Raw genomic sequence first — 18,185 nt, 5'->3', positions numbered from 1 at the left:
GAAGAAGGGCAATTATTGTTTGTTGTAATGTACATAGAAAGAGAGCTTTCTTAAAGACGTTTGCTATACAATAAATATGGATATCTTTGGTAATGTTAAAATGACATCAGAGTTAGATAATACAGTTGTGAGAAAAGATATTGTCATGTTAAAAAAAGAGCTTAACTTCATCAAACGGAGTTATGTTATAGAGCTTCATAGTCGATTGATATCAGAAAATGTTGAAACTCCGTTCTTTTTAATACATAATCTATCTATCGCATACAAATTTCTTTATAAAGGTAGGTTAATGCATATAGAGTCATCTTACAATACGTATTATATAGATCTATATTTAAATGATTCTCTAGTTGAAACTTTTCCATTGCACTTTAATACAAATGATCTATTAGCAGTTAGGCCATCTAAAGGTTCTGATCTGAAACATGGTAAATTGCTATTGCTTTTTATGCATGTAGAAAGAGAAGACGAAGATAGTGATGATGATGGTGAGAATGTTGAAAGCATAATATTAAACAACGGTAGTTATTGATTTTCTATATAATAAACAGGATGTATTGTGTTAAGTGTAAGAAATCGACAGATACGAAGAAAGATACCATTAGAATTGAACAAACAAAGAATGGAAGATATCTAAAGAAAGGTATTTGTTCTGTGTGTGGTGTTACTAAAACTCAATTCGTTAGGAAGCCTGATTGACTAGAAGAAGGTAAAGGTGTTAGAGAAGACATTGTAGAAGAAATTCACAAACCATCTAGAAAAAACTTTGACAGATTAAGTGTAGTTATAAAAGGTATCGATGATCTTTGGCAGGCTGATCTTGTAGAAATGGATAGCGGAGTATTAAAAGGTGTTTCCAAAATCAATAAAGGTTATAAGTATTTGCTAACGATTATAGATGTGTTCTCGAAATATGCGTTTGCTGTTCCTGTTAAAGATAAGAGTGGTAAGAATGTCACAGAAGCATTCGAATCCATATTAAGAACGAGAAAACCTAGCAACTTACAAACAGACCAAGGTAAAGTTTTACAATAAAGAATTTAAGAAGTTAATGGATGAAAATGAGATTAATCACTACTCAACCTATAGTGGTAAGAAGGCTTCTGTTGTTGAAAGATTTAATCGAACACTTAACCAGAACATGTGGAAAAGGTTCACAGCACAAGGGAACTACAAATGGATAGAGATATTACCAACGCTAGTTAAAGAGTATAATCAACAAATTCATAGAACAATTGGTTTAAAACCTATAGCAGTTACCAAGAAAAATGAGCAAACAATATTGGAGAAAGTGTATCAAAAAGAATATAAGCGTGTTAAGCCCAAATACAAGTTAGGTGATCATGTTCGTATAAGTAAGTCGAAAGGGTTATTTGAGAAAGGATATTCACCTAATTGGTCAACAGAAGTATTTGTTATTAGTGAAGTTATTCCATCCAATCCGCCTACATATAGAATTAAAGATTTAGAAGAAGAGGATGTGCAAGGTAGATTTTACGAACCAGAACTATTAAAGACGAAGCATAAAGATGAATACTTGGTAGAAAAGGTGTTGAGAAAGAAATGTGACAAAGTATATGTTAAATGGTTAGGGTTTGATGATTCGCATAATAGTTGGATAGATAAAAGTAATGTTGTAGTGTAAATATAAATGTTTGTCTTTTATGGTTATTATGCCATAAAAGGATAGTTTGAACGAGATAAGGGGGTAACGAAACGTTACCCCTCATAGCATATATTTCTAGCGCTTGTATTCGAGCTGTGGAAGTTATCAAAAAAGGCGATGGGAACGATTCTACCAACCGCTCATTTGTGTGGATAAAAACTCCTAAAATGATTACTGCAACAAACTTCGAATTCCTCGGGATTCCGATCACTTCAGAAACTCATCAATACATTGAGTTTTTGCTGGCCTGAATGTAAGCCAGCTAATTTTTGAATTGATAAGATACTATAATGAAAAAACCGGTAGCTGGAATCCCATCGGGCGCTCTACTTATCAAATAACAGGAGGAGCAATGGAGCACCCGCGTTTAACAAAGAAACACAAACAAACTCCCGAACGGAAGATTTTTCGGTTGCAAAATACACCATCATGACACAAGACCACTTCAAAGAAGCGACGTATGCATGTTTGAAACATTCCATGTCAGAAGGGCCCGGACAAAAGGGCGAGGACAGAAAGGCCCGAGTCAAAACGGCCCCGCGTCAAAAGGGCCCGGGTCAAAAGGGCCCCGCGTCACAAGGGCCCCGGTCAAAAGGGCCCTGCGTCAAAAGGGCCCGGGTCAAAAGGGCCCCGCGTCAAAACGGCCCGGGTCAAAAGGGCCCCGGTCAAAAGGGCCCCGCGTCAAAACGGCCCCGCGTCAAAAGGGCCCGGGTCAAAAGGGCCCCGCGTCAAATGGGCCCCGGTCAAAAGGGCCCCGGTCAAAAGGGCCCCGCGTGAAAAGGGCCTTGCGTCAAAACTGCCCGGGTCAAAAGGGCCCTGCGACAAAAGGGCCCGGTTCAAAAGGGCACCGCAACAAAAGGGCCTGAGTCTAAAGGGCCTCTCCCTCAAAACGGCCCCGCGAGAAAAGGGCCCGAGTCAAAAGAGCCTCATGTCAAAAGGGTCCCGCGAAAAAGGGTTTGAGTGGAAAGAGCCCGGGTAGAAATAGTTCCACGGCCAGAAAGCCTGAAATCAAAACAGAAGTGGAAATCAAAGATGCACGAGTGGATAGTGCCACCTTAGTAAGTAGAAGTGATTGTCTAATAGAAGGGAGAATATCAGTGGTTATTACAGACAAAAAGGAAACTTGAATGGTGATCTTAATTTTGTTTGGTTGCTGTTTGTTCTGCAACAATCCCTATCGCTTAAGTCGTTTCTCGATGAAAGTTTGCTTTCAACCGCGTTTCTCTGAGTTTGTAGACGTGGAAGACCCGGGTTCGATTCCCGGCGGGATCTCATGTGGTTCGAATTCCACGTTAATCAGTAGGTCCACATCTCATACAGCCTCGCTGCTGAAAGGGATGCTAAAGTGAAAATCATATCATATCATATCTCTAAGTTTGTATTCTCGAGACCTAGCCCAATCAGACTATCTATTAATGACTGTTCCCTTAGTTCTAAAATTCAATTTCTGCCCCTGAATCAAAGTAGAAAAATACGTATTATATGAATAATATTATCTTGAAAACGTTTCTTTAATTTTGGTGTAAGAACATACATGTGGATCTCCATACAGGGTTAGTCAAAAGTATTGGGACAGAACAATAATAACGACACGCGTGGACGGGGGAAAATCAAATGTTGCAATTGGTGTTATTGCAAAAACTGCATTGGCTTGGAGTGTGGTCACCGTGGAAGCCATTTTGAATTACACTATATTGCGGATCGTCAATTTTTTAATGGAAAAGGCTATGATCTTACACTTCAGTTTAGGCTTTATATTTACACAAATGTGAAGGTGAACTCATTTTTGACACATTACCATTTGTTTATGAGACAGGGTGACATATGTATCTAATAGAAAAAAAGTATCATGACAGGGCAGTAACAAAGAGACAAATGGACAAAGGAAAAGTAAATGTTACAGGTTGGTATTGGTGTTAAAACTGCGTTAAATGATCATGGCACCCAACTTGAATTCCGCATATTATATACCATAAAATATTTTCAAATAGACAAAGGTACTTATGTCACATAAATTTAGGCTAGAATCTGGCTACAAACGATAATCTGAATTAGGGATGCGCACGAGACAAGATTTGAGGCTGTCTCGTCTCAAAAATGTACTGTAAATGTGATGTCTCGACTCGAAAAATGTGCATTTTTCTATTGGAATAGCTGTCTCGACTCGGATATTCTCAGGAAAATTCTGTCTCGACTCGTCTCTTGCGCATTCCTTACTGAGTCGACTTTTGACTGATCTCTATTCATTTACGCGATAGTGTGTGCTAAGTTTGACATTTGTTTCTAGTAGAAGAAAGTATTTAGACAGGTAACTAATAAATAGTACTTCATTGTGTTCTTAACGTTTCTGTTCGTTTGCTTACGTTTGTAAAATATTGAGAAGTTACCACGTATGTATAACATATTTTAATAGTAAGTATATTTGTGATTAATTGTTACTTTACGACTATAAAGCAATAGAATGTTTTAATGTGCAGTTTCGAATATTTGGTAGAGCTCAACAACGTCGTTCAAATAGTAGTGGGTGATAACGATGTTTCTTCTGGTCAGTGTGTTGTACCATGTAGAGTTAATACGGGAAGGATATAATGGTAGAATTGCTAGAAAGAAACCATGTATACCCAAATTAAGAAATATAAGATACTTAAATTTTCTAGAGCTTTTGAAAATAAACTCAAAAACTGGTGGGAATGTTTTTATCGGCGAATTTAAGTTAAACCTGCATGAATATGATGGTAGAATAATAGTGTTTCGACAAGTAAATACAGAAATAAATGTCAAGAAGTTTCAGCCTGCTTTAAAATACAGAAGAAATATATATCTTAACGTTCTTAGAAAGACTTCTAATTTTATCAAGATATTGATCCTAAACAAAGTATATGTTGTAAAGAAAAGATTGCTTTAAAACTGCCCAAAAGTTCGCTAAACCCTACCACACAGTACTGGCTTTAATCCCATTGAGAATCTTTGGAGCGAATTGCAACGTAAGGTCAATATATACGAGTTACGGTGAAAGAAGGTTTGAGAAAAGCATTACATACAGATTGGAACAATATTTCCCCACACTACACCAAGAAAATTGTAACAACGATGCAGAAATGCTTAAGGAAAGTTATAAATCATTGTGTGTTTGCTATTAAATACTAACTGTATTAACTTGGAGGAATAAAATAATTTTAGGGGATATTTTATAGTAGTTTTTTAATAATATCTGAATATTTATGTGATCAACAGTGTCCACATCCCCATTCAATGTAGTTTTTGCAACAACACACACTTGCAACATTTGCTTTTCCTCCGCCACATTATTATTTTATTGTCCTGATACTTTTGTCTACTACACACTAATGTCAAACATAGCACACTTTCCTCGTAAAAGAATGAAAATTGGTAAAGAATGAATCATATTCTCGTTTGTAGGAAAATTCAATCCTAAATTGATGTGCTAAACATACTCCTTTCCATTTAAAAATATTATGTGATATCCAATATGGCGAATCTAGGATGGCTGTCATTATGTCCACGCCCTCACTCAGTGTAGTTTTCGCATCAACCTGCAACCTTTTACTTTTCTACGTCTACGTGTCTCTTTGCCTGCCCAGATACTTTGGTCTACTAGATACAAATGTCAAACGTAGCACCCTATCTCGCAAACGAATGAAGATAGATTTTAAAAAATGAGTTCTTCTTCTCATCCATGGGAACATTCTAGCCTAAATTGATGTGTCAAACCCACCTCTTTCCATTCAAAAGATATTGAGTGATATCAAATATCGCAGAATCCACCATCTGCAATATTTACTTTACCTCCGTCCACGCGTATCGTTATTACTGGTCTGTCGTAACATTTTTACTAACCCTATATTTTTTCCACATGTATGTTCTTTCAACACAAATAAACAGGTATGTCCACGTAATATTTTTCATCTAATAAGTATTTTTATACTTCTGAAGTTTTGCAGGCTATATCTCAGATTTCTTGACATGGGGCCTTTTTGTTAGGGGGCCCTTTTGACCAGGGTCCTTTTGACTCAGGCCCTTATGACTGGAGCCCTTTTGACTAAGGCCTTTCTGTCCTCGCCCTTTTGTTCGGGCCCTTCTGACGTGACACCGGTTATAGGATAGGAAGAGATCATATACAGAGGTACAACAGTTATTTAATGCTACATTTTCCGACCATAACCCAATTTCGAAGTCAACTGCCTAAGAGACCATTAAATGTTTTGCAGAAAGGTACCGCATGCGATCAGGAAGGCCGAAACAATGTAGCAATTTGGCAGTTTCTTTTAATTTACAATCTTTTGTGGAAATTCCGCATTCATTGATAACCAGAGTTGCTAACAAGCTAGGTGTTTCCCAGAGTTCAGCGCAATGAATTTTTGTACACTATGCTCTTTATGTAAAGTCATTCTGAAGTATGATTAGTACCATACTAAAGAGTTCGATCAACATATGTTAATTGCAGTAGTCAAACCTTTAGTATGACGCTAATCATACGTCAAAACGACTCTGCATAAGGCGGTATAAATTGAAACCCTAGGAGAATGCGTTTAGTGCATGAAATAACGGAAGACGACTTTGATCACCGCATTGAGTTTTGCGAAGTAATGATATGAAATATCGATGACAGCAATATTGTCGTAAATGACATGGTATTCTCTGGTAACTTTGAGACTGTCAGTTTAACGTCCCACATTATGCCCTTTAGGATGACGATGATTAAAGCAAGTGAATGATGATGAAAGAACGGGTGAAATCAAAAGGAAACGAGGGTACCCCGGGAAAACTCACCTATTCAATATTGTCCACCACAACCTTACTTGTTCGGGAATCGAACCAGTAGTCCTACACACCAGAGCTAAGCGTTCTACCACTGAACCACCGTGCCCCTCCCTCCGGTATTCTTTGATGAAGTGATATTTACCTTATATGGTCTGGTGAACCGAAAAAATTATCACTATTGGAGCGATGAAAACCCACATTGATGGGATGTTATTTCGAAGAACAGAAGTGCAGAAGCTACTGACAGAAATAAACTACATTCTTAATTAGAAATATTACGAATGATATAAGAGATATGTTAAATTAAAAGTAGGAATGCAAAATATTTTTTGAATACGAACTGTGGTTAAATTAGGAATACAGCTGGTAAATAATAATATTGGACTACAAAGGTATTCAGAAGTCTTGCTAGAGGAAATATAAATATATTGAGATTATTATTATTATTATTATTATTATTATTATTATTATTATTATTATTATTATTATCGAATTGAAAATTCAATGGTGTATCTAAAATCAGGTAAAAGATCAGAAAAAGTACGTGTAGCCAACAAGCGGTAAGAAATGTGTGAAGTATTAAGGGCTTGCATTGAGGGTGCCAGGTAAACATGATTGGGAGCCACTGATATACGATATTGCATTGAGGACGACCCCTTCTGTACACGTCGTTCTTTGTCTAGGCCTTACTGACATGGAATCAAATAAAAAATAATGAAACAAGAAGTATATTATAAACAAAAAACTATTATATATATTTTCTCCACTAAATCTCATCAAATTATATATATAGATATATATAATATTAACAACTTGACTTCGGTGAACATTACATTATTCTTATTATATATTATCGGTGCTAACCTAACACGAAGCCTTATAATAAGGATTTAAAAACAACTGAAAGACAAATGACAAACATTACAAACAAATAGCATTTGTTTGTATTTTCTGTTGCATCTGATCAGATTTTATACGTATATAATTATTTTACATTACAGTATATTTTTTAAACAACTTGACTTTGATTAACATTACACTATGATCATTATATTTTAGAAGTACCAATCTTGCATAAAGCCTTACAGTAAGATAAAAAGAGTGAAAAAAGACATTACTAACAAAAAGTATTTTTGAGATAAACATATTACATTTATTATATTTGAAAAGTACTTACTTAACATGAATCCTTAGAAAAAAAATCTTCATATCTTGTCTATTAAATTGGGTCTAAAACGGCCAGTGTCACTTGTTGGCAAAAAAAATGATGTTCGTCAAATTTTAACGCCTATAAATGGATATTTTCTTTCGCAAGAAAAGCAAATGTTAATATGAATAGTATATATACTCCAAACTACTTCGTGTTGACATTAGCCCTTTTAGTCCCAAGTCGCAGATATATAAAGTATGTGAACTTACATTGAAAAATTCTGGCTACTTTAATGTTTTGAAATTCTTCCAACTTATATTGGACATAAGTTTATTATCATTTTTGCTTAACTTTCCAAATGCCAAATACGATTGACATTTGTCTCAAACTGCTTGCGTGGATTGCAAATTAAAATTGTGAACCAAGCCACGAAGATATTTCTCTAAAGGTCTTTGAGTATACTCCTGTACAATAGTACGTACTCGACTTGCAGTTACTCTGTATTTTTTTCTGCCGGTGGTCAATACTTGTCTAGCAACTTCTATTAATTTGATCAACAGAGTGCTCCTTTAACCGTGTATATTTGACGATAACCGTTTACGATAAGATAAAATTCGTTGCGCCATATAATTTTATGATAAAATTACGCGCATCTCTTTACTTTATTTCATAGTTCTATCATATTCACTTTTTAATATTCGGCGACAGTTGCCATCGAAATTCATACAGTTATACGCAAAATAATAATAATAATATTATTATTATTATTATAAATAATAATAATAATAATAATAATAATAATAATAATAATAATAATAATAATAATAATAACAGAATTACAATATCAATTACATAAACAATACCTTCGAATAAAGAAAAAAATAACTGTCACGCTGGGATTCGAACCCGAGTCACTGAAATGGCAGTTCTCTGCTTTCACACTTGATACAAAGATAAGAAAATAAACTAGTAGCTATGTTACATAAACATAGCACACACTATTTCTACACGTGTTGATGCAATTCAAAGAATGCGAAAATAATGTCTGCCGGCTTTTCTTCTTTAGAAATTAGAAGTCACGGTGAGGAAGAATTGCAGTAATATAAATCGGGACCAGTTAAAAACAATGAGGTAGCCTCGTCTTGAAGAACGCTTCGCGATATTTTCCTCATTGACGAAGGTCTATATCACTTGTTTTTGAGTTAAAGAAGGAAACCTCGAGTAAGTCATTGTGACATTCATAAGGAACACATCCTTATACGAGTATTAGTACGGGTATTTTGTGTATAGTCTTACATGCAATGCTTTTAACTAGCTAATAGTTTAGGCGGAAGATGAAGTGACGAGGTGGGTAAGTTTTTAACGCATTGAACTTATATTCGGCGGACCCGCGTTCAAATCCCGGTCATTTTGTAACTTTTTCAAATGTTTCAATTTCAATTTCAATACATACTCAGTGTGACAACCAAGATTTTCTCTCCTCCAGAAAGAAAAAAAATATTGGAATGAGGAGAATTGGAGAAGGTCTCTCAATGAAGGCAATCATTTACTAACTTATTTCCAGCAGTTGTTCTAGATTTGATATTTTCGTCTACTTTCAAGCATTTTCTGATTTATGTGTGATCAGTGTTTTTATTTCTTTGAATATACAGTATATAGTGAAATAATACATTACATACACAACAATATTGAGATTAACATATGAAGTTCATTGGACAACACGCTCTAAACCAAAGAGGTTCATCTCAGAATGGAGAAATGTTTCGTGCGTCATCTACTCACAATTTTACTTGCATAAAGACTGGATTCAGTGCTACCAACTGTTGTCAGTGCCGAGAAAAGTTACGTGTAAATTGGGTTGCATCTGTCCAGGCGTTCTATCAACTGCAAATTACCTGGACCCCAAGTTATGGAATTAGAGCACTTAGGGTGGAGAGACTTTTGTTGTTGGGTGTACATAGATTTTCCTAACACAAGTAACACAATCTGTTATTGATCTAAAATATTCCAAGTATTTTTCCTCTTTCTCTTTCTTTCCTTCTTTCCTTTTATTTCTTACTCCCGAATTTTGCGCCACCTTACTTCGGCAGCCAGGGTCGTTGCCCCGCTCACCCGCACCATGACACGGCACTGATCAATACCTACCTGCAACACTTTTCTCTGTTCACATGAATCGTAACTGGGCTGTTGTAATAACTTTGACTAACACTGTATACAGATATACATGTACGTTCTTTCAACACAAAGCAGGTGGTGTCCACTGAATACTTTTAATCTAATAAAACGCTATATCTCAGGCTTTTTTGATGTGAGGCCCTTTGATCGCGGGGTCCTTTTGACTCGGGGCCCCTTTTGGCTCAGGGCCTTTTTGACTCGCGCTTTTTTGCCGGAGACCCTTTTGACCCGGCATCTTTGGACGCAGGGCCCTTTTGACTCGGGCCCTTATGACCGGGGCCCTTTTGACGCGGGGCCGTTTTTACTCGGGCCCTTATAACCGGGGCCCTTTTGACTCGGGCCCTTTTGTCGCGGGGCTCTTTTGACTCGGGCCCTTATGACCGGGGCCCTTTTGACGCGGGGCCCTTTTGACTCGGGCCCTTATGATCGGAGCCCTTTTGACGCGGGGCCCTTTTGACTCGGGCCCTTTTGTCGCGGGGCCCTTTTGACCCGGGCCCTTTTGACGCGGGGCCCTTTTGACGTGGGGCCCTTATGACCCGGGCCCTTTTGACCCGGGCCCTTTTGACCCGGGCCCTTATGACCGGGGCCCTTTTGACGCGGGGCCGTTTTGACTCGCTCCTTTTTGTCCTCGCCCTTTTGTCCGGGCCCTTCTGACGTGACACCGTTTGAAAGGGGTCCAGTGCTGGTGGACCCCACGAATATGAAGTTAAAAATAAAGATTTTCTATATAATAAATATGAGTACTATGGATAGTCCTCTTAGTTTAAATGATATTTGCTATGAACAGATCAAAGATAACTATTGGTATGGTATCTTTGGTGATTTCAAGTTGATTATAGATAAGAGTACAGGATACTTCAATGCTACTAAGTTGTGTCAGAGCGGAGGTAGAAGATTTAAAAAATGGCTAGAAAATAAAGATTCAAACGAACTATTAGAATATTACAATAACAAACTAAGTGGACCGAATTCGTGGCACTTCAAAAACTCATCTTACACAGTAAAACTAGCTGGTAACGAAATAAACAATCTAATCTCAGGAACATATGTGTACAAAAGAATTTTCCTAGCTATTGCTTTTTGGACATCACATGACTTTTACGAAAAATGTTCTGTGATCATCGAAGACTATTTCGTTTCTAATTTTAAACAGATTCAAGAAGACCAAGAAGAGTTACAATCAAGAGTAGAAGAGATAGAACAACAAATGGAGCAATTACGATTATACAATCAAGAACTAGAAAGCAAAGTTGATTATCTTAAAACAGTTGCAGCACCATATACAGAAGATCCAGGAAAGATACATAGGCTATTCATTATCAAGAAAAACCTTACTAAAGAACAACTTGAAAATATACTCCTTTACTATGACGAAGAAGAACGAGATCAAAAAGAAAGAATAGAACGATATAAGTATTGGGTTGGAAGAGTACAAACATGCAATTACGAAAGTAGGATTAAACAGCTCAAACTTAAGTATCCAAGTATGAGTATTCTGCTTAACGTCGACGATCCAAACTCTATCAACTTATACAACAGAGCTAAAGAAAGATATGATGATAGAATAACTTGGCACGGTTCGCATATGAACACAGATTTAAGTGATATAGATCTTGTTGACAGGTTTATTCAGTTAAGAGACATTTAAGTATAAAAAAAATACGAGAAACTAAATATACTATTGCTTTTATGGTTTAAACCATCAAAGTACAATTTCAAGCGTTAAACAAACCATCTGTTGCAACATCGAACGCTAAATTCAGCATACTACCTAAATCAGGATTATTATGATATTTTCTTATTATAACTCTCCAATCTACGTAATGTCTAAATAAATATATAAACTCTGCAGAGAGGTTTTGATAAATTGAAATGTTTTGCCAATGAACTTTGTCTTTAAACTCCTCAATAAATCCTTCTGTTAAATTTTGAGACATTGAAATCATTTCCCAATCTACTTTGTCAGCGTAATCTCTTATAAGGTTTTCTGATAATTGTTGATTTCCAGATAAGCACGCCCAAGAAACTTTATCTGCATGTTCTCGTATAAAGGCTTCAGAGAGTTTGTTTCTATAAGATATAGCATCAAAATCAACTTTATCTATAAACTCACTAATAAATTCTTCAGATAGCTTTTGGTGATACGATACTTCTTTCCAATCAACTCTATCTGCAAATTCTCTTATAAAGTCTTCTGATAAGTCTTGGCTTCCTGAAATAATCTCCCAATCAACTTTATCAGCTAATTCTCTTATAAACTCTTCCGACAAATTTTTCCATAAACATATTTCGCTCAAATTAACTTTATGCAGATATTTGCGTATGAAGTCTTCTGTAATGTGATCATAGTTATATTCCTCCTCATAATCATCATAACCTATAGATAACCATTGTTCATCAGTCAGTGAATCTAATATCTCATCGGATAAGTTCATAACGTTTGCATAGAGAATGTTTTGTATGAGAAATGAGTTCTTTTCTTTAGTGGCTTTCTTGAACAGGTGATCTAACATACCTATGGACACGCTAAAATTTATTTTGTCTTCATCATTATAACCACCAATATCTAAATATTTACATACACAATCAAATACAGGTTTGTAAGATAATATTTCCTTAGCAGTAGTCATGTTCGTTTTTATTCTTAGATTTTTTAAATTTATTTCATTTTTGTTGGTTTTGTATATAATAAATATGGAGAAAGAATTTGATTTATTACATGATAGACTTAACCTCATCCATGAAGATCTTAAACTTTTAGCAGCACTACTAGAGAAGCAAATACTGTTAAAGGAAAAAGAGTTATTAGTAATGCAACAAAAAACATCTGATTTGAGTAGTGATGATGAATATAAATATGGTAGTGATGATTATGATGATGATGATGATGAGTAAGCTTACAAAAATGAATCAGTTTTAAATGTGTATATGTGACTTTGATGGGTTAATCCCATGAAAGTTCTAGACTAACACAACGAGGAAACATATGTAGGCAATGGCAGACGCGTGCAGATGTTTAAACGATGTGTTAGAAAAATGAAAATGAACTGAAATAACCCGTTGAAGAGTACTAACGAAGATTTTCTATATAATAAATAAGATGAGTAATTATAATAAGTTTACTGTAATAGAGTTAAGACGACAATGTAAAGAGCGGGGAATCAGAAGATATTCCCGATTAAGAAAAGCAGAATTGATAGGCCTTCTTAAACAACATGACGATGAACAAAGCAGGAGACAGATTAGAGATATATTCCCATTTAAGCAAGAAGTAATTGAAGAACCGAAGCCAGCACGTATACCCATCAAAGTTGAATTAGAAGAAACAGCACTCAAGAAGCGTTTACAAACCATTAAAGTCGAAAACACAGGCGGATATAAAGACCCAATAAAATTTTTAGATACAAGTGGAAGAGTTGCTATTAACAAAATCAAAGAGGAATTAAAATTTCACCCTGTTAAAGTTAACCTTGTTTTCATTTGTGACTATATTAAAGATAAAGAAATACAAGAGCACAATTTCAAAACATCAAACGAGAGAATATTAGAATCAACTGACTTAAGTGAATATATACATCATGCAAAACAAAAACTTCGTAGAGAAATGGAAGAGTTTGAAGGTAGAGGATCAGGTTGGACATTACGCCAAATTAAATACTTACAAATCAGATTAAACAAGTATGTGCCATTAAGAGCTTCTTCCTATATAGAACTTCCAAAGCAGATTATAGATAAGAAAGCAGTAATAAATATTCAAAATAAAGATAATAAATGTTTCTTATATTCTATTGCAAGTTATTTAAAACCTATTGATAGAACCGTTTCAAAAAATCCTCAAAGATCCTCTCATTATAAACAACTTGTTAATGAACTACAAAAGAAATATTGTGATGGTATTGAGTTTCCTGTACAGTTAAAAGATATTCCAAAATTTGAAAGAAGAAGTAATATCTCCATCAATGTTTACGGCTATGACAAGAACTATAATGTATATCCACTTCAAATCACAAAAAATAAGCAGGAAACTCATATCAATTTATTATATGTAAAAGATAAAAAGAACAGTCATTTTTGTTGGATAAAAGACTTATCACGATTAATAAGAAGTCAAGTGACAAAACATACTGAGAAGTTATACTTTTGTGATAGATGTTTAACAAGACACTTTCGAAATGAGAAGCAGTTGCAAAACCATGAGCTGTATTGTAAAGAGCATGAGGCTGTTAGAATAGAACTTCCAAAACCATACGACAATCAAATAAAGTTTCAAAACTATAATCGATCATTAAGAGTTCCATTTACGATAATTGCTGACTTTGAATGCATCTTATGTAAGTTAAAAATAGAGCATAATTGTAGTAAAACAGTAAAATATCAAAAGCATAAGCCAATGAGTTTTTGTTACTATGTCAAGTATTCAAATGGGGACTACAAAGCCCCTGTTAGTTATATAGGCCCAGATGCTGCGAAAGTATTTATTGAAATGTTACAAAAAGAAGCAATAGAAATTATGAAAATATATAACAGAGTAGTTAATATGACCCCGCTTAGTGAGGAGGAAATAGAAGTTTATAACAGTTCGGATACTTGTCATATATGTGAGAAAAACTTGAATGACTTACCACCAGCAGTTGAGAAAAAAATAAATATACTGAAGAAGAAAATACAGTTCTACAAGGATAAAGATGATATGAGTGAAAAAGTAGAAGAATGGAAGCATGAGTTAAGAAAATGTCTATATAAGATAACTAAAAACAAAGCTAAGGTAAGAGATCATGATCATTTAACTGGAAAGTTTAGAGGTGCAGCTCACAGTTATTGCAATTTAAACTATAAAAATCCCCACTTTGTTCCTGTATTTCTTCACAACTTAACTGGCTATGATACGCATTTGTTTATTAAGGAGTTAGCTTATGATACACAGAAAATTAAACTGATCGCTAATAATGAGGAAAGGTACATAACATATGAAAAATATGTAAAAGCAGGGCCAGATAAAGATGGAATAAATTTAAGATTTGTTGATTCATTTAGATTTATGTCAAAGAGTTTAGCAGAGCTAACAAAGAATTTAAAGCCAGAACAATTTCGAGAAACATTAAAGTTTTTTCCAATTGATAAGCTTGATCTAGTTACTACAAAAGGCGATTATCCATTTGATTATGTTGATTCATTTGAAAAATTGAAAGAACCTGTTCCATTATCTCCAGACAAATTTACAAACAGATTAACAGGAGAAAAAATGAGTCCTGAACGTCATAAGCTCCATGTGCGAGTTTGTAAAGAATTCAATCTAGAGTTATTGGAGGATTTAGCTGAACATTATAACAAAACAGATGTCCTTCAATTAACAGATATATTTGAAAACTTTAGAGATGTGTGTTTAAAGGCATATGGATTAGATCCTGCTTGGTATTATACAGCACCAGGTCTATCGTGGGATGCAATGTTAAAGATGACTAGAATTAATTTGGAATTGTTAACTGATTATGATAAAATACTAATGTTAGAAAAGGGTATACGAGGAGGAATCTCACAATGCAGTAAAAGATATGTAAAAGCTAACAACAAATATATGCAAGATTATAATAAGGATGAATGTTCAACATACCTAGCATATCTAGACGCAAACAACTTATATGGATGGGCGATGAGTCAATACATGCCTTATAAAGACTTTAAGTGGGTTAAACCATACATAGATATAAAGAACATTCCAGATGACTCAGAAACTGGCTACATATTAGAAGTAGATTTAGAATATCCAAAGCATTTACATAACAAGCATTCTGATTTACCATTAGCTCCAGAAAACATGTGTCCACCCGGCTCAAAACAATCGAAATTATTAACAACCCTTTACAATAAGGAAAGATATGTAATTCACTATAGAAACTTAAAACTTTATATGTCACTTGGAATGAGATTGAAGAAAGTGCATAGGATATTAGAGTTTAGACAATCAAACTGGCTAAAGAAATACATTGATTTAAATACAGAGATGAGAACACAAGCTAAAAATGAGTTCGAAAAAGATTTTTATAAGCTCATGAATAACTCAGCGTTCGGGAAAACAATGGAAAATATTCGAAAAAGACAGCCCATACAATTAGAATGTGATCCTAAGAGGGTAGAAGCATTAATTGCTAAACCTAACTTTGATTACAGAACAATATTTAGTGAGAACTTATGTGCAATACATATGAAAAAAGAGCGATTAACGTTTAATAAGCCAATATATGTTGGTATGAGTGTATTAGAACTATCAAAACTGCTAATGTATGATTTTCATTATAACACGATGAAGCCGAAATATGGAAACAATATAGATTTATGTTATATGGACACCGATAGCTTTATATATGAGATTGAGACTGAAGACTTTTACAAAGATATAGCAGAAATAATTGACCAGTTTGACACGAGTGAATACAAGGAAAATAACATATATGGACTACCACTAACAAACAAAAAAGTAATAGGTAAGATGAAAGATGAGAATAAAGGTAAGATAATGACAGAGTTTATTGGATTGAGATCAAAGATGTATGCTTATAGAGTAGAAAATAAAGAAAAGAAAAAAGCTAAAGGAGTAACTAAATGCGTAGTTGCCAAGGAGTTGCAATTTGATGATTATAAAGAAAGCTTATTTAAAAATGTTAAAACGTATAAGGATATAAACCTCATTAGAAGTTATAAGCACGATATATATAGCATAACCGTTCATAAGCTGGCACTAGATTCCTCGGACGATAAAAGATATATAGCGCGAGATGGTATAAATACATTAGCTTGGGGGCATTATAAGATAGAAGAGGAGTAGATGTAATTATATGTAGTATAGTTTTAGTTATAAGTTTTAGATGTAAGTTTTTATGATTTTAAATGTCATAAAAGCATATTCAATCTCACTTGGGGGTATCCTTCTGTGTTAAAGTACAATGGTCAATGGTGGCTTCATAAATTTTTGGGGCAGTTAGGGGGTGGAGGGGGAAAGTGGGGCAAAACATACATATCTCCCCTACTTGAAGGAAACCTTGTTATCGCATTGTTGAAAACTGGTTGACTACATGTTTGAAAGTATTTTTCAAGTTAAAAATAACTATAACGAATCATTTAGGACGTTATAGGTTCTAAAAGCTAATTTAGAATTTTTTAGGTCCTAACTCCCCAATTAGGACATTTTAGGTCCTATAAAACTAATATAGTTCTACTTAAAGCAACTTGAAATGTAAAGAAAACACGAATTTTTTGCATTCACTGTACAGGAATAAAATAGGTTCGAACCTAAGAATCCGGAGCCTACTTATTATCATCTTCTTTCTACTTCTTAGCAAATCGACGTTTAATCTTCTTATTCATCATTTTTCTTTTCTCTCGTTACTTATCTTATATATACGTTTTCATCTAAATCTGAAAGTATTTCGGAATAATTATTTGGGTTAAAGGAAGAATCTTTATCGCTGTCATCTGTGTGATTTTAATAACTTTCTGTTTATTGCAAAATAGATACAAATATTATTTAAAAAGTAGTTAACAAGGAGCCAAAACAACATGATAAGTCATCAATTACCGTTAAATTCATTTTTTTAGTCAGGGGGCGCGGTGGCTCAGTGGTAGAGCGTTCACCTCCGGTGCTTGGGGTCCCTGGTTCGATCCCAGCTCGCGTCGTGTGGTGGACAAACACCGTGCTCGTGGGTTTTCTCGGGGCTATCCCGTTTCCTCCCACTTTCTTCATTTCACCGTTTCATTCATTGCTCATCATCACCGTCTCCTTTAGTCTAGCCGGCATAATCGTGGGACATAAAACTAAAAAAAATCATTTCATATTCTGGCCACACTGTAATTTCTATGGATAGCAACGCTGAAAATTCTTCCGATTCATATATTCGGGTGTAGAATAACATTATCTATTATTATGGTAAGTTACATATCATCATCTCTTTTCACTTACGAAAAACAGGCAAAAGAAAAATTGTTAGCTTTTGTATCGTATTTAGTAGTCTCTCTCCTTAAATTATCTGATTGTTGAAAGTCGTCAAATAAATCTTCAAATCTGCGTTTTCAAGCTAACGTAACAATTAATTGTGAAAGGCATATCTAAACTATTGCTAAGGATTGTGCGTTTTGAATTTCATATAGGAGACTTACTGATTAAACAAGGTTTCGAATGAAGGATTTCTATTTTATTTTCTTCAGTTTTCATAGACAATTGTTGAAGTTAACATTTTCTTTTCAGTTTTGACTTTCAAAAACTGACTTTAAAAATAAAATGTAGTTCCCTTCTAGTCCTATCAATAGGTAGTTTTTGATTGCATTAAGTGAGGTAGTTTAAAAACTTGATAAAAGTATTTATTAGGATGTTCTAAATAACATACCAAAATTTGCAACCTCGTCAGGTTTCCGCTGGCG

The 18,185-nt window shown here is 34.7% G+C and overlaps 1 protein-coding gene across 1 annotated transcript in view; it reads left to right on the top strand.

The window, feature by feature from the left end:
- The window catches only part of LOC145670001 (alpha-N-acetylgalactosaminidase-like), a 146,944-nt gene that overhangs the window by 32,241 nt on the left and 96,518 nt on the right, over nt 1–18,185 (top strand). The window lies entirely within an intron of this gene.

This window comes from Thermobia domestica, chromosome 14 (assembly GCF_964235325.1).
Source record: "Thermobia domestica chromosome 14, izTheDome1.hap1.1, whole genome shotgun sequence".
Taxonomy (NCBI): Eukaryota; Metazoa; Arthropoda; class Insecta; order Zygentoma; family Lepismatidae; genus Thermobia; species Thermobia domestica.
Note: the sequence above shows the minus strand (reverse complement) of the source record. Positions and strands in the feature narration are given on the sequence as shown.